Source organism: Molothrus aeneus, chromosome 2 (assembly GCF_037042795.1).
Source record: "Molothrus aeneus isolate 106 chromosome 2, BPBGC_Maene_1.0, whole genome shotgun sequence".
NCBI classification, from domain to species: domain Eukaryota; kingdom Metazoa; phylum Chordata; class Aves; order Passeriformes; family Icteridae; genus Molothrus; species Molothrus aeneus.
In genome coordinates this window covers 98,047,664-98,070,804 of record NC_089647.1, presented here as the reverse complement: position 1 = coordinate 98,070,804, position 23,141 = coordinate 98,047,664, and positions in this window count along the sequence as shown.

The window sequence follows — 23,141 nt, the reverse complement described above, 5'->3', positions numbered from 1 at the left end:
ATCCATACAAATGGTAGCCTTCCAGTGGGATGGCAGATTCCACAATCAACATTAAGGAACAAAAGCAAAACCATATCTGACAAAGGTGAAAAAGAGGAAAGGCTGTAACGAGCAAAACAATTGCATTCATTAAATTACTTGTACAGAGTTTTTGAAAAGTTTCTTGGGTCAATTCACTTGCAACCAAAAAAAATGAGTAATGGGAAAGAGAAACTTTACTTCCAAGTCAGTCTCCACTCTAAGGAAGGCAGATTTCAGTAACAGATTTGTTAATGGAGATATTTACTGTGTTGGAGGGCTGTGTAGGATATTTTGGCAGTCAGTTTGACAGGTCAATCTACAAACCAGAATAAAATTCAAAGTCAGATTGAAATCATCATTAGCAAAATGTATCTTAGACAAGTATTTAACTTCTCTCTATATGCCTTTTAATGGAGTAGCTAATTCTCGAGTCCTTAATTTAATGCCATTTTTACATCCTATGCCTTCTTCAGCGTAAAGTGTTAGAATTGCCACCCAATTTTCATGATGGAGGTAGTCCTAAGTAGGAGGGATGGGTTCACTGACCATTCCCACAACCATCTACAAGGTGACTGAGAGAACAACGAGCACTCCTTCATCAAGGCACTGCTGGTGTGCAGGGGACACAAACTGGCTGGTTTTAACTGGTCAGTGCTTCTTCCACATGGCCTTTAGGTTACTGCCTTAGTCACAAATGGTGCTCCAAATGTGAGGATGCTTCATGGTAACAAAACACGGTGGAGGATAAGAAATGCATTTCTCACTTTATCTCCTTCAACTCTTTCACATCCCACAGCAACCAAGAGGCAGTGTCAGCATTTTCTGTCATGCATCTGTATGTGGCAGCACCTTCTGTGGAGGAGGAAGGGGACCTTTCTTAGCACATTTGTCCTCCTTAATGCTCTAACCCTTCAGTAGAGCATTTTCATATTATCTCACTTGAGTTGTCTACTATTTTTGGTAACCACACATGCAGGCACACAGTTGCTTTGCCACCTCCCACCAGCATTAAAAGCCCACTGCTGCACACCTCCTTCTCCCACTCATTCCTGCACTTGCCTGGGAAGCTATTCGGGCAAAGCAGCAGCTGAAACATAATCTTTTTTAATTACTAGCAACTGCATGTGCCAGTAAAGTTGTATGACTGTAAACCTACGTGAGCACTGACCTCAATGCTCTTTAGCCTAAGCAGAGCTCTCTTGCAGACCTCATGTATATAAATACTGGTTTTATCTTCCCCCAAGCACAACAATGTTTTAGCTCTTTCTAACTGGAGATTCATGACTGTACAAGGACTTATCTGAATCACTGCCAATCACTCTGTTAAACCCCAAAGTACGTCACTCTGTTTTCTGCTGATATAGATGATTTTTCGAAAGCAGTTAGCATTTTGAGGAGCTTTAATGTGGGATGCAGGAAAGAAATCTCCTTTACAAAATTTTTGCAATGATTTTATCCAAAAATCAATCCCCCTAAAATGGCTGTCTGTGACAATCTTAGATGTGAGAAGTTTGGAATTGCAGACTTCGCCCCGTATATAAACTTTCTCTCTTCATTATTGTGAGAAAATATTATTAATTATTGTGGGGAGAAACTAATCTGAGAATATAGGTCTCCAGTCAAAATTGTATCCATGCTTGATCTCAGTATGTTCTTTTATTCCCTATATATTCAGTTTATGTGCAACCTAGTTTTCTCCACTGAAGGTTGTGAATAACAGATGTAACCTCATTGTCCTTACTGACTTCACTGAGCTATAATTGAACACTGTTTTTGGAATGCTCTCGACAGTGTTGCTTGTATACTGCAAGTCATGTAAGTACTAATATTGAATTTATTCCATCAAAAACTAGCCCCTAGGGGCAAAAACAAACCAGAAATAATTAAATTCATCTAGTAAACCAGAGGTTCATTTGAATAACATTGCCTTCTCTTGATGCTGTGTGTACATACAGCAAGCATAGATCATTGCAGCCTGGCATCTTCTTGAACTCCTGTGAAACCAAGATTCTGTTTTGGCTTCACAAGCAATGAGTGGTTTGAACAGGAGAGAGAAGAAATCTGAGTTTCAGTATGTTTTTCCCCAAGCAGTAATGCTATGTATACTATTGTCAGGTTTTTCCATGCAACACTTTCTGTTTGAACCCCTTACAGATTGCACTAGTACCTTTTTATTACTTCTAATCTGTCAGAGTGAAATGACAGTAGCCTTGTGTCAAACCAGTTATACATCTGATTGAAATCCATTCACATTTCACCTGCAACTCATTATTTTCTCATTTCTATGTTGTTTTCAGGATGAACCAGTTCACAGTTCACATTTTCCCTTGGAACACATTTGTCTATTACATGCCTCAGATATTCAAAGGCTGACCAACAATCTATGGGACTCCACTTAATATTTCTATCCAGCATTACACAGCTTCTTGTATGGATCTGACCCGTACAGTAGGGTAGGCAGAAACCTGCAATCAAATTGCATTTTTCAAAGGCCTAGTGGAAGTCTGGATCTGTATATAAAGCTCACTGATGAATGCCTCCTCTTCTATCTTCCTTCAGCTCTTGATATAGAAAAGTTTTTGCAGTCAGATAAGGAAAAATCAGCATGTACTTGAATGTTGCAAAGTGGGATGTTTTTATTTTTAAAATTTCTCTTTTTCAGCTGTGCTACTTAGTATTTTGCATACGAATAAAAATCACGAAGAATTACATATCACAGCTTAAATATCAAAGATGACTGTCAAATAATTCAAACAGAAGGCTCTTTATTAAAGTCACTTTACCAAAAAATTTTGTATTGGAAACCAAACAAGATGAAGGAGAATACTGAATCAAAGCAAAGAGTCTTGCTCTGCAGTTGCACATCTGCACAAGTGTTTCAATACACAGCTGGATTACTAACTCCCAACTTTGGTGAATTTGAATTTGTTTCTCCACAAAATGGAAACGCATACTCATCTGCCATATCTCACAGAGGTAGAATATATAAAGATTTCTTCCAAGGAATTTCATCAAAAGACACCAAGAAAGTGATCAGCACTATTATTTTTATCCTGCTTTAAATTCTCCATATCAAAACAAGACAATGCAACTTTTCACTTATATGTCATTCAGCTTATTTCACATTTTCCATTAGGTTTTGTGTGCTTTCAATAGAGTGTGAATGCTGCCTTGGTGATAAACTTCTTTATTTCTCTGGGAGGTGGTGGGAATGCTACATAGAACTACATGCTGCTTCTTCTAGTTGCAAGAGGTTTAACAGGAAGAATGACAGCCACTCTTTACTGGAGACCTGAAGGCATTTTTCGTGACACTTGTATTGCATAAAAACACAATTAACAAATGTCACCAGCAATAATAAAGCTTTGCTAAGGATGTGGATATTCACCACCTTATCACAAATCAAAGAACAATCATCAAAGGAAGAGACACATTTTTATGCATAACAGTAGTCTTATTTTATGGCACATCATTTGTATAGCTATTTATTTTTAACAGCTGGTGAACAAATGACTTTACTATAATGTTGAATTTCTTTCACTAGCTGTATATATTTTGCCACAGAGTTCTGATCCAAAGTCAAATCAAAGTCAGTCAGCATCAGTATACAAATTAGTATTCCTTTCTATGATAATCCAAGTTTTGACTGACCATGGTCCTGCTGATGCCAATGGCAAACCTGGGGTCTCATTTGGTTGTAAAGACAATGAACCAAAACCATTAGATGGCCAGAAATTTGGCAGAAGCTGAAATCCCAGAGCAGAGAACACTTCAGAAGTTAGAGCTCCAGTATGTCTCCAGTATGCAAAACACATCAGAGGAACACAAGCTGCTTTTGTGGTGTGAAACAAATGTTGGATGGAAGAATGAAAACACTCTCTAGTTTTCTAATGACAATTTTACAACTCACTCTGTGAAATTTTTTCTTGAGTCTTGTTTGCTAGAGCAAACTATATAAATTACTAGTGTATTATTCTAATGACATGGAATTGCTTAAAAACTGACAGAAAATTACTTATAAAACTTTATGTCAACATCATCAGATATCTTAAAACTTTAAATTGTTAAACTGTATTAGGAATATTTTCAAATAATCCAACCTACTTCTCCTTAGCTTTCCAGAGATTATTCAAAAATGAAGGGTGCCCAAATCCAGCTCTGTACCTGGGCTACACTGTAACAATCCAGGTTTCTCCCCGAGGCAGGGTGTTAATGCTATGAGTCATCATGGCAGCAGCTGAAAAAGAATGTGTTTGAACTCTTCTCCTTTATCTGCTGCTTCTTGCAGATCTGCTGTGTCAGGAAAGTAGTTTCCAATACAGGATACCTCTAAATTGACTTGTACAGAGCCTATGTATCTCCTATGCCTAACCATAGTTCCATCTCCATTGCAAGCCAGCACATGGTCCTTCTGTATTCCTTATTTCTTATTAACACCTGTTTTCTTTTTCTGGTACCCTCTATGTATTTGGTGTCATTGTATCTGAATTTTATTTCTCTTCCTTCCATAAGTAGCAGATGTATGTGTTAGCCCTCCCAAGATTCTGTGTGAGAACTCAGTTTCTCCTAATTTGCAGAACCAGGTGCATCCATACAGCTGTAGGACTGTTTGGCCAGAAAGCCTCTCAGCCTGCCCTCCAGCATGGTCAGAGGCACACACTTCAGGATGCTGTGTGCTTGAATGCAGTAAGACAATTACCATGTTCCCAAGGGCATCCAGACAGGATGTCTGCAGGCAATCTGCAATCTGCCAAGCTGATAAGATATGGGCTGGAAGCAGAACATGCTATGTTGACTGCTTTCCATGAGATCATTCTTCCACAGAGAAGGATATTTCTTTCTTTACAAAAGGTACTATCATCTCTTCTGTTCCTTTTCTTCAAATCTGCATGTTGTTAAGGGGTCCTGTGAGGAGATATAAATCTTCCTCTAAGCATTGGTGCCAAGATCTGTTGTGTGAGGAACTCTTCTGCTTGCTTCATGCTTATCTGGTGTGGTGATTAGGTGGAGACGTGTCCACAGGAAATGCTTACACTAAAAACTAATGCTCATTAGAGTTGATGACAAAAATCTTATTAGTCATACTGAAATGCCAAGGGAGAAATTGTGAATTTTATGGGAAAAATTCAAGGCTCCTTATCATTCCTACAGGAAAAACTGGCTACCTGAGACAGGGTGAATATGCTGAGACAACTGACTAGTGGCAGTAATGCCCTAAAAGATAGACAATAAACAAGAATGAGCTGTTGGACTTCACTCTGCCCATTCCTTGTAGGCTTTATTTTCTTCTGGATAAGTAGCGAGCCATACAACATCATCTGCAATTCAAATGCTGCCTCCTCACAAGATCATCCCAGTGTCCAAAGTGGCAATTCCCTGTTAGAGCTCTTCCTTGTGACATTTGCCAATTCTGCTTCTCAGATTCTGACTCTTCTTCCCATTCCTCATGCTATTCAGCTAAGGATTACTTACTAGTAACTAATGCCAAAGCTCATAACAGCCAAAAAATTTCCTTTTAATAGCTTTGATAGCTTGCATTGCTTTGTTGGCTGTAGGTAGAGCTGATACGTGATAAGCTTGGTAAAATTTTCTACAGAAACCACCTTCTGACAAAAATTGCATTTGTCACTGAGCAGAAACTGAGGGCCAAAAGCATTTGCTTTCATTACCAAAATAAAAAAATGGGGGATGTGTCTTCTTTTTTCATTTGAAACTACACACTAGAACTGAACATTATTGTTTTTAGGCTAAAAACCAAAATACTTTGGACAAACGCCAGAACATTTCAGCTGAGAACTAGCTAATGCTTCATCACTGTGGTTAACAGATGTGACTGGATCCACACAGAGAGTAAATTTGTTCCGCAAAACTTGACATTTTTTCACAGTCACATTTCAAGCGGAAAAGAAACCGCTTGAAAATGTGGTAATAGATTAAAAAGAAATCATCCCTTCTTCGCAGAGGAAAGCCAGGTATGCATACATGGAATGGAACTGGCAATACAGCTCTCATGGGTTTTCCCTGCTCATTCTCCTCCCTGCTGCACGCAGTCTGTCAGTCTCACTGCAGGAGAGAAGGCTCAGACCTCTCAGATAATGGGCATGTGAAAAGCTGTCACTTCAAATCTTTCTTAAAAGTGTGTTAGCCTTTATAAACTGCACCCCAGCCTGATTGAGGAATACATTTGGTAAAGGTCCAAGACTCTGCAAAATACAGTCATTCCATGTGCTCAAGACACTTGCTTATTTAAAGGTTTACTCTGTGCAGCAATCTATAAAGAGATCAGAAATGCTTTCCACTTAACATGACCTTCAAGATAGGAGACAGAGGAGTTTTTAAAAATTCAGGAGGTGCTTAAATTTACAATCATTTGTAAGTATGCCTTATGCTGCTCTCCTCCTTGCACAGACTGAAATAAAAACTGATGTGTTTGTTTCACCTCTGTCCCAGATATTTTAAGCCGTGTGCATGCAATTCATTGGGGTTAATTTACTATCAACATGTCAGTTAGGGAGACTTTCCTACAAAATGCCCTGGATGTCTCCTGGCTCCACACCTTAGGAAGTTCCAAACCTGCCTAAGCCCTGTCCCCTCCCTGGGCAAGGGGAATCTGTCCCTGTGGCCCAGAAGCTCATGCTGCAGGCTGTTCACTGTTTGGCTAACAGAGGACTACCATGGCATGGAGTGGCACAGCACAGCCACAGCAGGGAATTCCAGCTGCAGCCCCATCTGAATGGCACTACTCTAGGAACATGCATGTTTTGTCATTGATTTTACCTTACTGCTTGGCAATAAATTAATTTTTTTCCCTCTCTTCATCCTTTATTCTTTACCTCTCCCCATGGCAAACAGTAGCTTTTCTTTTAGCTGTAGTTTCACTCAGGAACAGTGTGGAATTCCTGTTCCCACAAGTCTGGGGTTGTGGATGTGGCTTGAACTCTGCATTTCCAGGCTGGGAGAGCTCCATCACTGAGGGGGCAAAGCTCTAACCATAGCTGGGTTGCCGTTTGGTGTTGCCAGTCACCAAAATGCACAGGATAGGTAGAAGTGAAGCCATGTGGCTCACCAGAGGCTGATGTTCTTGCATGGCCCCACACCCAGCAGCTGACATGTAGCTGTTGCAAGTGCTCCAGTTTAAGAGACCATCAATCTGCCCTGTTTTACCTGTCCCTGTTTAGCAACTAGCAACTCTGCTCGTGCCAACAACTGCATAAGGGTAGAAATTTGGTAAAGGAGCATAAACTTTAGCCTTTCTCTGAAAAAAAATGATTTGTACATGTGCAAAGGGGTACACACTGGACTGTGCACAGGGTTTGTTATATTAGATCCCTAAATCTCTCTCCTGCTAAAAGTTTCAGCACCAGTAGGGTGTCAGGGGAGCTGCTGGGCTCACTGTGGGGTATGTCATCCCTCAGGAACACTGCCAGCTGCCATGTGCTGGAGTGATGAACAGGTCCCATCAAAGCTGTTTTCAGAGCTTGTTTGGGGTTTGACATGGTTCTCTATTGTCAAGAACCATACACAGTGCTGCCCAACAGACCTTTCCTCCTTATCTTTTTCAAAAGCAGTTCAAAGCCCATACTCACACAAGTGAATCCCTCAGGTGTCTCAACCCGAGCAGATCCCCATGGGATAAACTGATGCTGCACCACAGAGGTGGCACAGAGGTGGTTGTGAGTACAGCACAGTCGAGGCAGAGGAGCCAACCTTGATAATTGGAGGGACTGCAATCCCAATCCCAACAGTTTAGAAAGGCTGTTGAAAGATCCAGTTTATCACTTGGCAAAACATCCAGGGTTTACCAAGCAACAAAATTCACACAGCCAGACTGATGCTCACCAAGGTTTGACAGACTTAAAGCACAACCATCTTTGAAACACACCTTTTCATTTCTTTTTATTTCACTGTGGGAAATAGATTTAGGATAAGCCAGATCCCTCTCAAGTACTCCAAGTGCTGCTGTTAGTGGTGCAGCCCAATGGCCAGCGAGGGAGCCCCCTCCATCCCAGAGTGCTGCTGCATTGCAGCTCACCCTGTCAGCTCTACCACCCACGATTTATGGATTTCTTTCACCACCAGGATTAGCTGCTTTGTTTGCCCTCTTTAGACATTAAAAACTCATGCAATTTTCTAATTATATCATTTGAGTTTTAAACTTTCCACCACTATTTTAAAACTGCAGTCTCTTCCAGCATGCAAAACTACATCAAAGAAATATGTTTGTCACATCTTTCAAAAATTTTTAAATATCGATCATTTTTAATGAGCTTCATTGTAAAGCAGCCTTGTGACTCTTATCAAGGACACTGTAAATGCATGGCTGTGATGATGTTGACCCAGCAAAAATGTTTTCAGTACTTTGGAACCTGTAGTTCTGGCATGCTCTAGGAAAATAGGCAGGGTTTTTTAAAAAACTCTCCTTCTCATACAACATACCGTAGTAGTAATCTTTACCTGTTTTAATTTTTTAACTAAAGTCACAAACTGGACCTGGAAGAGAAGGTTTTGGAGTGGTTGAATTTTTTTGTGTTGAAGATCTGGTATTTGGTTTGGGGTTGGCAAGGGGCACAGTTTGTGTAGGACTTCAATCTTTTGGTAATGGGCCAAAGAAGCGCAATGTGCAATAATGGCTCTGGCATATTTTCAGTGATCGTGGCAGAATTTATTTCACCTCTTAGTATGTAGGAATATATTCCAGTGGGTAAGGAGTGTGCATTATTTTAGGTTTGACTCAGTGCAAATAAATATATTTAAAAAAGGAATATAACTAGATCAGCCCACACAAAACCATGAAGCCAGATGTCTTTTTTTGCCTCAAATTCAAGTAGATCCTTTATAAACTGATGTGGAGAAAAAGCTGAAAGGGAAGATTTAATTATATGCTACAATCAAGAAGGCATTTTACATCCCAATTGGCAGAACTCTTGCTGTGTATTTTAAGCAAGATGAAGATGACAGAAGAAAGCAGAGAAAAAAACCCAGTTTCTATACTAGTTCTCTGGTGCAAGGAACAGCTTGATCTTATTTATTGCATAGTTTTTGCAAGTTCTGATATTTAGAGCCTGTCCTGTAACATCCAGGAACAAACACTAAGGAATTTTAACTATATTTGCATGAATTATAAATTCATTTCCTGGAGCCATAGCCATGGCTCCTAGAGGGATATTAACATATATGCCATTTCTTTTGGCACTTAATGACTCTCTGGTAGATTTTTCATAATTAATCTTCAGAAAAAACTGAATAAGGATTAGAAAGGAGGGGAAATTCTTTTGGCATTGCCTTTATAACTTCATGCATCCTTACCAGAAACAAGTAGAATATTATAATTTTTTTCTTACTTAATTTTCTTTGAGATCTTCCAGATTTATCTAAGAGCTTTTTTAATATATCAAAACTGCAAAGTGTCAGGATCCAGAATTAATGATCAACTCTCATAAAAATTGCATTTTGTAGGTATAGATCTTTTGACTTCCCTTCCAAACAGAAGTCTGAACTTAATAATCAGTTCTTTCTGCCCCAGTACATTTACACTATAAATTGAATATCCTGTTCTTGGTTAGAAAACAGGATTCAGGAACAAGCCTTTTAAGTAGAGCTGCCCAGAGGCAGTAGGTTTCATAGACTTGGACAGCAGGTTTCTCACAAAGGCATTCTCTCCTCATTTCTTTAAGCTTTTCTGAATGCAGATTGAGCAATAAACATAATCATAACTATTAGCTTTATGTATAAACAGTTTGCAATATTAGGTTCTAAAAAATACTGGAGCATTTGCTTGCCACCTCTAGTAACTGGTAATGTAAATACAAAACATTAAATTTGAGATTTCTTGCTTTGGTAAGAGCCTAGAGTAAAAAGGGTAATAGTGCTTTTGGGGATAGGAATAATCTCTGAAGAGGGGAACTGTGAAAGTTTCCCAGCCTGAACTAGTAAATAGAACTGCACATCTATTGAATGTGATTAATGAAGTGTAATGATTGCATAGTTACACACCGGAAGAGCAATCAAAATTACCATTGTTAACTGTAGCAGAGTATCACTCCTGGAGTACCAAGTACCAGGTATTTGTTAGCTGCTGGCAGGCATTTGGACTGATGTAAAAGGGCAAAGACAAACTGAACCATTGGAATTCAATTTTTCAGCCAGGATTCCTAATTCTCTATAACTGCTAAATACCTAAGACTTTGCTTTATATTATTACATGTCAGTCATAAGTATTTCTCTAAATATAGTTGCTAAAATGCAGAGTGACATTTTACTTGTCTATCAGAGTTAAAGCAGCAGGACCTTCAGGCACAAGACCTTGTTCTTCCTTGGGCTTCCCACTCCCTGGCCCAGCCTCATCGTGCTGTTGGGGGATGCCACACCTCGTAGTATGGCTGACTGAAGTCCCACTGCTAAATATTGCTAAGAGCTGATGTCCTCCTCAGAAATCTACCATCATGGATACAGTCATCTAGGATTTACAGTTTAAGAAACACTTTGATATGTAAGGAAAATAGGGTGGGGGTTTTTTGTAAGAGAAACGCCTAAACAAGGAACATTTCTGCCACATCCAAAACAAGATTTAGAAAACTAGTCAAAAAATAAAGCAATGTAAATGGAAAAATCCTTTCCTTAATACTTGCTAAAATCAGAAATACTCTTGGACAAATGACTCCTAAGGCTATCATAACAGCCTTGCTATTCCTGTTGGAATCCACTGGTGGCCAGACAGTGTCTTCTTTTCACGTGAAGTGGTAGGCTTTCTTTCACAAACCTGAACTAGTTACTAACAAAACTTGGTTTTGTCCTGGAGAGTAATATTATTTTGCTGCTATACATTTTTTCTGAATGAGTTACTAAATCTGAAGGATTCTGTAATGTTCAACTGGCAAAAAACGTCACAGCTAACCATATGTCTAGAAAACATTACCCAAATAGTTGAAGACTCTGTGGATGGGAAAACACTCTCAGTTTTCCAATTAGGAATATTTTTCATAAAACTGTCATGTGTTGGAAGATTTGCGTATCTGTGTGCAAAAAAGCTGACAATTTTATCTGTCTGCAACATAGGTATCCCCAGGTGGGTGTTGCTTGTCTAAGGTCCAAATAAATGTGATGGAGATGTTGTTCCCATGGTCAGTGGTGTCTGAATAACTGTTTTTCTTACCCAAAATTCACTGGATCACTCTCTAAAACTCCGCTGATGCTAATGGGAGCTGAGACATCTGTGTAAGTCCTGGCATACCTAGATGCTGGAAGTATAAAACACGCTGGGAGATGAGGATGAGCTGAAGGCTCAGACAGCAAACCTCAGCCCAAATGTTCTCCAGCTCTGACACTTTGTAACTCTCCCTCACCAAATATCAGCCAGCAGTTCCCTTCAGAACTGTAAGGCTTGGAACACTTACTAAGGAGCTGCAACACTTCACTTCAAAGGCCAAATATCCAGTTAGCTGTGAGTCACATCCCATGTATTGATCTCATGCCATCTGGAAGCATAAGCTCAAGCAACCATCACCATCACCTGCTGTGTAACTTCAATAAAGTCAAACTGTCAAGGTATTTCAAGGCTCTGAAAGTGTTACTGGGAAGAATACTTGCTGGCCACAGGTGGGAGGGGTACAGAAAAAAAAAAGAAATTGTTATGCCGTTGGACAAAATAGAACCAGGGCAGAATAAGCCCCCTTAAGATAATAGATGATAAAAGTAAAGGGAAAAGGGGTCAAGAACAGTCAATAGCTGGAACAGAGGATTGGGCACATAGCCATTCTGGTGGATTTGGGCCAGATATAGCCTGAGGCTGTACTTAAGCAGCTCTGAGTTGGAATGTTTAGATGTTAGTTTGAATGGCTATAAAAGTTTAATTAATGTCTGAGGGGCTTGGGGAGACTGATGAGCATAGAATTAACATCCAAAAATTGCTTCCCATAATGAAACCCTAACAGTTACTCATAAAACTTACAAATGCAAAGAGAAATATATGAAAATGTTAGGGTTTTTTCTTTTGTTATTATAGAACCTTTGAAGAATTCCTTCATAAGGCTTAGAATTGTTACCACAGCTGTAATTATTTCCTTTCTAAGGAAACTAAGAAGATTATTTGTAAATATCTTCAGTTTCAAAATACTGTGTCCAGAAAGAAAAAACAAATCCAGAGATTTGTGTCTTTATTGCACAGGAGACTGAAGGTGCATTTCCCTGACACTATGTACCTTATAGTGCCAATCTCAGTAGCAAAAAATTGAAGAATGTGAGGATGTATTTTGCAGCTGCACAAAACCTCATCACTCTTGGTGCCTTGGACGTGTATTGATCATGCTCTGTGACAAGGCAGAGTTTTCCCCTGCAGAGTAGAGTTGCATACTTAACTGTGCAAGGCATTTCTGCCTTCCTGCTGCAGCATTCAGCACTAATTAGTTCCAGACACATTAGAATGTACCCTTAGATCTTTAACACATTTTGGTAAGCTAAACATTTAATTTGCATTGTTATGTATGGTATTATGAATACATTCAGTACAGGATATAATGCCTGAAAACCTACTCACATATGCAAAAAGTGAGTAAAAAATGCAACCCATTGCTTGTGTACATCCTCTTCTTGGGTCCTGAAGCAGATGTCTGGTAAACACCCTTGGTTCTGCATACTGGGGTATTTTTCCACAGCTCAGTGAATCCACACATCCCCCACCTTTGATCTGTTAGCATCATCAGCCAGGCTCTCTTTTTCCTTCCAAAGCAGGAAGTTCTCTTTGCCACCCAAAATAACACTGTCCACTTAACTTGGCAAAATAATCAGGGCAGGGAATATTCTATCTTGTATCATAATGAGTTTATAAGACTGACTGAGCTTTTTTGCCCTTCATGTTGGCTAGAAGCAGGAGTGCTGTGCTACTGAAAAGTGGAGATGTACTGTTTTCCCAGAGTATTCACAGGTATTTATTTTTCCTTCGTCTGTCCCCCAGGACTCCCTGTAGGTAGCTGGCTGGCCAGCTTAGTTCCTGTTGAAGTGATTATTTAATGTGGTGAGAATGTGTTTATTGTGTGCTTAATGACAGCAGAAATGTAGAGCCTTGGATGGATGCCTCTTTTTTTCCTCTCTAAATCTAAACAAATACATGAAAATCAACCTATTTTTCTTCCTTATTTTTCTCAGTTGTTAAAAGCAACTGGAGCCCAGGGAATTTAATTGGACTTCCATATTTAAAGGCATATTTTTTCACTTTTGCTAAACCTTTGTGCATTTTCTTTCTGGTACAGAACTGCACACTCAGCTTAGATAGGTTCACTTAGAAACCATGTTTGAAAAATCAAACTCACATATTTTTTTCTCTAAAATGCCTACAAAGAGACACATTTAAATGACATTTTTGCACAAGCATGCTTAGATATTAAATACTTAGGTTATTTTAAAAACATCTGAATGAGGGGCTCTGATTTTCATGAATGTTAGTCACTTACCATATCCACAGGAATTCACTGGGGTTGTGTATTTTCCTGCAGTTCAGAGAATTAGTTCTTTCCACACAAGAGACCAGGATTTAGGCTTGAAAATGTGGAAGATATTATCAGGAATACGGGCATAGCAATTCTAAGGGCATCTGTTCTGAGACTTGTAATGAAGGAGGAAGCCAAGAGAGCATTACTGGACTGCTGTGGCAATGGGTGTGTAACACTGTGAAAGCACAGCACCAGCACCTGACTCCTGTAAAATAAGTTTATATGCAAACACCTCCATATCAGCTCTTAGGTAAAGTATCTCGGGCTTCCTACTGATCTGGAAAACAAAGTTCATAAGAGCGGCTGGAAATAATCCTTCCCCATCTATAACTGGAGCTTTCCTTGAGCTGTGCAGATGTAAAACAAAGTTTCTGTCATCTCTGTGTTAGGAACAGGAAGCTCCAGCCTTCTGAACTTCCCAAAGCTTGAGCTTTTCAAACATAGCTCATTTGCAAGAGAATACATGACGAATCAGGTTTGGATGCTGCTCACAGAATGTGTATGAGAATCAAAATGATAATTTTTACTTTTTCCCATCCAGTTGTTTTGGGGTCTTTTCCTAATTAGAAGTCTGTGCACAAATGAAGACATCTACAGATTTTTGAATGTGATTAGAAAGAACATAGTCTACAAAACAAGAAAACTAAAGTATGAAGAGTCATGACCTTTAAAGAACAATGCATTAAGGATGTTCATTTCCCAAAAAGGAATTGCCACACTGGTGGCAGTGTGGCATTTTTTGAATCCCTGTCCCAGTGCAGAGCAGTGAAGCCTACAGGGCAATGGAAGTGCTGAAATTATTTGCTTGGTGCCAGCTCTAGCCTCCTCATCAAATAAACACTTTTGGTCACCAAAAATTTTTAATGCTGCTTCTTTTGATGATCTCTTTATCATTTACCTACTCCTTACCTTTGCAGGGATGGTTTTCAGGAAGATGCAGTGTCTGCAAGAATATCTGAAGATCCTTCAGCTGTTTCTTCTGTGGCATGAGTGATCAGTTTTCAGGACCTTTGTTTTAACTGTACCTGGAGGCATCACAGCTATAAACCTCTGCCTCCTCATCTCTGCCCAAGACAGGCCTACATTGCTCATTATAAATTCTGCCAACGTTGTTAGAGAACATAATGGGGAAATAACCCTTTGAACCTGCTTCTGGGGCAAAAAAGTAACATCCTCTCATTTCTAGTGTCTTCTGGTATTCTTGCAATGAACCAATTCATTATTAATGATATTATATTTATAGCCAATTCAGTGGAAATCAATTCGTTAGTCTGAGAAGTTCTTCTGCATGGCCATCCCTGAAGCCTTATCCTACTCATTAATTAAAGTCAGGTTTTGACACTAATTACACTAGGATCATGCCCTAAAGAGAATTATGTATAAGTCCTGGCTATTACAGACTATAGGTTAAACACAGCTTAAAAGAAGAATGAAAAACCTCCAGAACTACCAAAGTTCTATTTAAATTCAAGTTTCATCCCCACCAACTCCAGGGAACTTTTTGTCTGTTCCCTGTACACCAGTAGCTGCAGAAGTGGTAAAAATGCCTTTTAGTCTGAAGAAACCCAAAAAGCTTTAAAATCAGAATCACTTGAACACGTCCTGAAGTGCAGCCTCCTTTGTGTTGAGAGGGAGCAGCTGCTCAGCTGTGCACTTCAACAGCAGCACACAGCAATATCAATTCTGACTGACTGAAACCACAAGGACGAATTTAGGCGAAATAATGTGGCTGCCCAGAGTTCTGTTCCCTGTCGAAACTCTCACAAAGGCCTGCCAACAAAAAACTGATCACTACTTTTCTTCTTTTTACCTATCCTTTCCTCCAAAGTAGAAGCGGGCTGCAGCTGCAGTGTGTTGCAGCATAGATCCCCTCTCTGCTTCATGTTTTGATTAAAAGGAAGTGCAAAGTTAATCAAGTATAAACAATAAAGGCTCCACATGTGCAGGGTGCCCACTGCTGAAAGTTGTTAACAGAGCTCTACAAAGAACTCAAACATCAGTAACTAACACATTTATTCCATGCATATATTTTTGTGCTTTCTCCCAGTAGAAGCACATTTTCCAGTAAGCCTGTCTCTCCTCAGGTAGAGGAAGTATTAGCCACTTGCAACTTGTCTTTGTTCATTTTACAGCAAGCCTGCAGACCAGCATAACCCTCTCTGCTTGCCTTAGATCAAACTATTCTAGGTATCCTCAAGGATAGGAAAGATCTTTGTGACTCAAAGAGTCATACACACTTGATTAAAACACTAGAAGTATCTGTTGTAGAGATTCATTGAGTTGATTATTTTTTGTGTATAGTTTTTTAAGATACAATCTGCATTAGTTTTAGAACTCCAGTTCAAGTATAACTTTTTCTCATATTCCATTATTTGCTCTCTCAGTGTTTTACTCTTTAGGAACATCTCAGAGGCACTGACAGCACAACTGCTGAAGAATCTCCCTGTGCTCTGCAGACAAGTATGTGGTGCACTTTCAGGATAAAGGATTGAACTGTCATCATCAAAATACAGGATGTGGTTCTTGTAAGCTCCATCCAGCTGTGAAGCACAGGTGTGCCATGCTCTTACACAACAGCAAGAAACAAAGCTCACTGAAATTAAACATGTTTGAGTCTGTCTGTACAGGAGAAGAAACTTATTCCACCTCATTACATCTGGAAGAATAAATCTTAATCATGTTGTTGCATGAAGTTACAGAGTAATGCATAGTTGAGAAAGACTTTCCAAGTTTTGAAAAGGTGTTTTCTTCTTTTGACACAACAACATTTTTTTAATATCAGTAATAATTCATTTCTTTATAATGATGAACATACCTCTTAAACTGTTAAGTCTTTATCTGTGTTGCTTACTTTAACCTATGTTAACATACAATATTCATGAAATAAAAGGGGTTTATGTCTTTCAGATAATTTTTATTGCTGTACAACAGTCCCAGAGTACTTTTAATTCAGCTTCCTTAATACTAAAATGATACCTATCCTTAGTGATAGGTACAAACACATGTGGACAGCCTAGAGTCATGGAAACAGAGAATAGTTTGAGTTGGAAAGGATGTTTAAAAATCATTTAGTCCACTCTCTTTCCATGAGTACAGAGTTTTTTTTTACAAGATTGCTCTAAGCTGCATTCTCCCTGGCCTGGAACACTTATAGTGATGGGACAAACATCACTGGTTGTTTTTCTGGGCACAGTTTTTCTAAACGTACCCTCTTCCAGTTTAAAACCTTTGCCCCCTTGTCTTGACAATACAGGCCTTGGTAAAAAGTCCCTATATTCTCATAACCCCTCTTTATATATTACTATACTGCAAAAAATCTCCCCAGATCTTCTCTTTTTCAGGCAACCCCAACTCTCTCAGCATTTCTATACAGAGGATCATCTTCATGGTCCTCCTCTGGACCTGCTCCAACAGATTGATGTCTTTCCTGTGCTGGACACCCCAGAGCTGGACACACAGCTCCAGGTGGGGTCTCACAAGAGCAGAGCACAGGGACACAGCCCCCTCCCTCAGCCTGCTGGCCATGCAGCCCAGGGTGTGGTTGGCTTTCTGGGCTGCAATCACACATTGCCAGCTCCTGTCCAATTTTTCTTTTGCTAGTACCCCTAAGTCCTTCTCTGAGGGGCCTTTTTATCAATTCTTTAATCTCTTAGCCTGCTTAGGCTTAGTTGTAGGATCTTGTACTTGACCTTGTTGAACTTCATGAAGTTCCCCTGGGCTCCTTAAGCCTGCCAAGGCCCCACAGGATGGTGTCCCACTTTTAGGCATGTCAGCTGCCCCATACAGCTTGAGGTCAGCTGCAAACCCACTCAGGGTGCACTCAGCCCAAGCACAGGACTAAGTAGATGATTACTTAGTGTTGCAAAGCAAGCCCCTACTCTGAACTGAAATGTCAAACAGGTCTTCCAGATTCCAAAAAACATCAAATGCCTTGTTAAAAATCATAATTGAATTGGTAGCAGAAACTGCTCTGCAAAATGTCAGGGGGTGTATAGAATATTCTAGTGGACTATTTGGTGTGAAAAAGAGACAAAACAATCTGGAATAGTGCATAGATGTGTAGAGCTCATTGCAATGGGTCTGCAAACTGCAAGTGGTAACAGTTGCTGATTGATTATGGCTTTAATTGCCATACTCCGTATGTCAACTGACCTTTATTAGCTTTATGTTGTAGCTTTTATTTCCATTAGAAACCACTAATAGAACATAATATCATCTTTTTGTAATTTGCAATTTGATTAGTGTCTATTTAATAATAGATTTGTCAAGAGCATTAGAAAGTAGATTGTAAAATTTCCTGCAGGAGAGGTAGGTCAAAAGGTCTACAGAAGAGATGAAAAAAAAGGCACTATGTGGGAATAATTGGGTGTCACAGACTTCTTATAATCATTTTGAGAAATATGGGAGTAAAGAATGGCAATTTCTTGCAGGGTTCTCATATTGGTGTAACTGGGAGGAAATATGGCTGAAAGATGGCATCCCTCAATCTTCAGCATTCTACACAGTTTACCAGGAACACCTGCAAATTTTCTGGGCGTAGCTGACAGCTTCCAGAAGAAAGTCTGGATTGTTTTATTCCCTAGAACTCAGTAAAGCTGTATTGGCTCTAGCCAAGCAAAGAGAATAAAGCTGGTCTGACAGGTTGGGTGAAGTTCAATGTTTGCATTAAGATGGCAAAAAGAGATGACAGCATTTGCTGAATGCTGGTATGGCATGCTCTGCCCTCAAGACTGTTTTGAGATTATTCTGACTCAACTGAAACAAGTGTAAACAATGTGTAAACATTGTATAAACAGTGAAGTAAAGTACTCTTAATTTAGGGCTTTACAAATTCTAAAACAGAGGTAGAGATAAAACAGAGGTAAACATATTTAGGAAGTGATTCCACTGCTTTTTTAAACTGTTCTAATCTTATTTCAGAGGCAGAATCTCTTCTGGCAGATTCATCATTTCATCATCCACATTCATGCCCATGTAGATGAAAAGTCTCCATCTTAGTCTGTTTTTGCCAAAGATTATCATGGCAGTTTCAATTTTCATCTGTTCTCCATAGATACCAACTATAATTTTTATCCTTAGCCAAGTTTAATGCTATTTATGCAAGGACTTGCTACAAGAGAGCCCCTTGCAGCTGTTCTATCTAAATCTGAATTGATGCTGAACTTGCAGAGTGTGCACCTTACCTTAGAGTCTGATGTTCCCTCAACATTCAACACTTCCAGGAATGGGGCAGGAATCACTGTCCCTGTGGGCAACTTATTCCACTATTTCACCACTCTCCATTTCTTCTTTATTCCTAATCTAAATTGACCATCTTTTAATTTAAAACCTTTTAATTTTTAAATTTTTAAACCCTTGTCCTATTGCAACAGGGCACACCAAAGTGTCTGTCCCTACCTTTCTTGTAGCCTCCCCAGAAATACTGAAAGGCTGCTATGAATGTTAACATGTTGATCAAAACCTGTGTTAAAAGGGCCATTATAAAATGACAATTACTGACTCCCTGCCGTCCAAAGGGTCCGTGCTGTACCCAACTGAGATATTCATTTTCTACTGTCTGCCAGAAAAGGAACAAATTATTGCTTTGGTTTCATTTTTGGGATAATTAGTTTGGATTTGCTCTGGATTTTAAGGGGAAAGGTAGGGTTAAACTTGCTTTCACTGAATAATTTCTATTAACTCCTTTCATGGGCTGGTTGCAAATTTTAATGCACTAATTTTAAAGATAAAATTAAAAAGAGAAAAAGGGAAGTGTCATGGATGAGAGTAAAAAGGCTGTTTTCTCCAAAGGTGTTTCATGCATGTGTTTTACTGCTGTGCTATGCCTTACATTGTCGAGACTATACTGATAATCCAAGGGAATGTTATGTCCTTTATTAATGCAACACACAAACATTTGCCTATTTAAATCTGAATACATTCAAATGCCTAAATATTTCACAGATCTGAGCTATGTAGCTCTTTCTCAATCACAAACATATGTTGTGTATGTTTAGTTGCTTTCTTAAAAAAGCAACTTTCTTAATTTTCTTCAGGTTAAAGGAAAAATCTGTTTCCCTTTTTCCAGCATTATGTCCAGTCAAGGAGAGAAAGCTATTCTAGAATTGGTGTTATAATTGCCTCAAAACACACCATGCTGTGCAAATTATAAGGAGAAAAGCCAAGGATACAAGGATACAAATTAGTAGACAAGAAAAACCCTGTATTATTTTCAGTCAGCACTTCTGAAACATCACTATTTCTTTCTACAGACTGCAAAAAGTGCAATCATCTCAGCCAGTTATGGTTTCTTGTAAAAGACTTTAAAAAATATGAAGAAGCCTAAAGTAGTCATTTCGTTATGTCTGTTTACATTGTAGTCCAGCAGATTTTAGCAAGTGCAGTATAACTCCATCTTCACCTTAATTTAGCATAGTTTTTAAATCTGTGAGAATAAATACAAAACCTAACAGCGATTTCATGGGGGGTGGGGTGGAGACATGTTAAAAAACCCCTGAAATGGCCAGTTTAAGGGCTCCTTTAAAAAAAATGATCAAAACTTTTGCTCAGTAAAGGAACTCCTTTAAAGTGCTTGACTTTTAACTACCTGAAATCACAGAAATGTGTGAACTTCATGTAAACTAGTAGAAAATAATGGGAAATTATTTGTTCCTTCTTACAACCAATCTTGAACCATGTTAGCTCCTACTGTATGGCAACAGCATTTATATTATCTTGTCATTTATTAATGATTATTTATTAGGAGAAAGGGAGAGTGTCATGTCATTTCAATGTACTTAACCTATCATGTCACTTAGCTTCATTACAAAATTCCTCCAAATCCAACCAACACACACCTGCTTCCCCCCATTGGGAAGTAACAACTGTTCTAAAAATGATGTCCTAGAGTTCACTCCTTCACCTCTTTGGTTGCTTACAGAGCAATAGGATCTACTGATCTGTTTGAGATTAAATTATTTGTGGTAAAACACACACACACACACACACACACACACACACACACACACATTCATAGCTCACCCTCATCCTGCCCCTTTACCTCAAAACTGAAATTGTTCCACAAGCTTTTCTTTTAAAAGAATTTATTATTAGATTTCTGTATTAATAGATTTCTGTATTTCTAGTATAGATTCATAAGAAATGTAAAGGAGAGACACACCCCTGACTTAATGGCTTAATGATGGCCTTCCAAGGACTGACATCCATTTTCCCCTGCACCTACTACATCATTAGCCATGACTGACAAGTTGTAAGAGATAACAAACTAAAGGCGTTAACAGGAGCACAGGGAATGAGTTGCAGTTGCTTAAGACTTTCTGAAGGAGACACAACAGATCCATGGTGGGAGATGACACCAGATCCATGGTGGGAGATGACACCAAGGTCCAGGCTTCCTCATTTCCAAAGCAAGCATTCAGAGCTAGTCCTGGTGGAATCCCACATCTCAATGAAGCCATGAAATGATGGTTAAATGATGATTTAAGAGCATTCAGTGAACAGCAGACTGCTTCCTATTTGGAAAAGGGGTGATGGTTTCATTGCCCTTAGTGGGCATCCTGAACTTGCTCTAATTTAGACAACAGATAATTTAATCAACATTTGAATAAACACATTGATGCTGCAAGGGAAGAAAAAATAAAGACAGTTTTCAGCTGGATGGAAGTCCTGCTTTTCTTCTAATACATGCATAATCCTTACTGGTCAGACCAGTATACAATTTGTAGCTGTTGACTTGTCAAAAGATGCAGCCAGTGCGCTCCGTCTCCTAAAGTAGGAGACACCCTTCCCTGCTGGTGGAGAAAATGAGAAAATAGCCATCATTCCCTACTGGTGGCTATTTTGCCCTTGTCCTTGTCTTAGGAGCTCCCTTGGTACAAGTCTCTGTCATGTACTGTCCTGAGTCTGTACCCCTAGCTGATGTGTAACTCTGTGTTTCATGCAGTGCTGCAAGAATTAATGCGGTTACCCCAGGAACATCATATCTTATCTTCCAATTTATATGTTGACTTCCCAGGAAAAAAAGGCTCAGGATGCAAGGTATCTGTCTTTATCTACAAGGCTTGAATTGAAAATATCTCTAGCATTCCTAATATTATATGATAAGGAACATCCCTGTATGTCTGGCCCTCAAATCCAGGTAAATTACCCATTGCAAAGATAAAGATCTGAGAAGTTTCTTGGAAGACAGGAAAAGATGAATCCAAAGTGTCAAACACACACCTAAAGATAGCCACAAACTGCTTTTATCACTAAATCATTCTTGACTTTGTCTTCATTGACAAAGCTGTATCAAATACACAGTTATGTATTAAAACTCCTCTAAATATGTGGCTGGGAAGCAAGAGAAGAGTAAAAGAAAACCGCCTTATATCAGAAGTTGCATTAAACTATTTTAAATATTGAATTAGTGAACCTCACCATTGAATTACAGTTTACAAGAAGGGAAGTAATTATATAATACTTAATCTATATTAATCTAGATAATATTTCATCATTATTAATAAATACAATTATTCATAATATATAATTCATATAAAATTATAAATAATTCTAAATAATAATCATCCTTCTAGTTAGCATTTAATCTATCTTTTTTTACATTACATAAAAATATTACTGCTAATACACCACAAGCAAACTGTGAAATAAGCAGTTAACATTATAACTTTGATTAAAACAAAATTTAGTTTTGCTTAAAGGCTAATCAAAGCTGTCTGATAAGGATCATATATTTAAATATCAAAAGTTATGGTAACACTTAAGCAGGTCGTTACTGCCTTTTGTAAAATTCATTTTCATTCAATTAACTCACATCAGCTCTTTTCTGATTTCTGCTTGTCAGTTTAAAAAGGAAAAAAATACAAACATTTTATGATCTCTCAATTGTTCTAATTAATTACTTTATACAATGTTGCAATGTTGTACTATAAATACAGCTCCTTTTATCCTCACAACTTTTCCAATGTCATCTTCTAAGGTGGAGAGCAACTGAACTCAGTAATTTGTGTCTGATTTTATATCTTCATGCATACACATTCACACACAAACTGCATTTAATTGGAATCTGAATTAAACAACATCAGCCCAACTGAAGGCACTGCTGGAAGGTGTCAGAGCCAGGGCAGATTTTCCTGTCTCATCAGCAGGGCTGGTTTGCAGGTAGATTGTGGATCTGATCAGGAGCATCTCTCTGATGGAGAGTAGTAGGTGACAGTACAAGGAAATGTAAAAGCCTGTCATGGAGAGCTATTTATCTGTCAGGTCACTGGGGCTCCCTGCTTTTGCTCTCAGCTGCCTCTGTCTCCCTCCACATTCCAGCAAGGATCCCAAATACCCTACATTCCTCAATACTTTCTAAATCTTACTTCAAACAGCAAATCCCAGTCTTAGGTTTCCACTTTTCACTGTTGCACAGCTGCCTTCACAGACCTTATGGGTTAAGTCCATCCCCCCCCCAAACAGGTAATCCCCACCTAGACCTTAGGGGTCTCTGAATCTGAGAATTAACAAACCCATCACAAACTTCTCAATCCCTTCTTCTTTAGACTGCAATTATTCACAAGGAAAATATATATGTATAAAGTATAGGTGAGATGGCTAGAGGAAATAACCCTACATTAAGATCTTGGTAAAGTT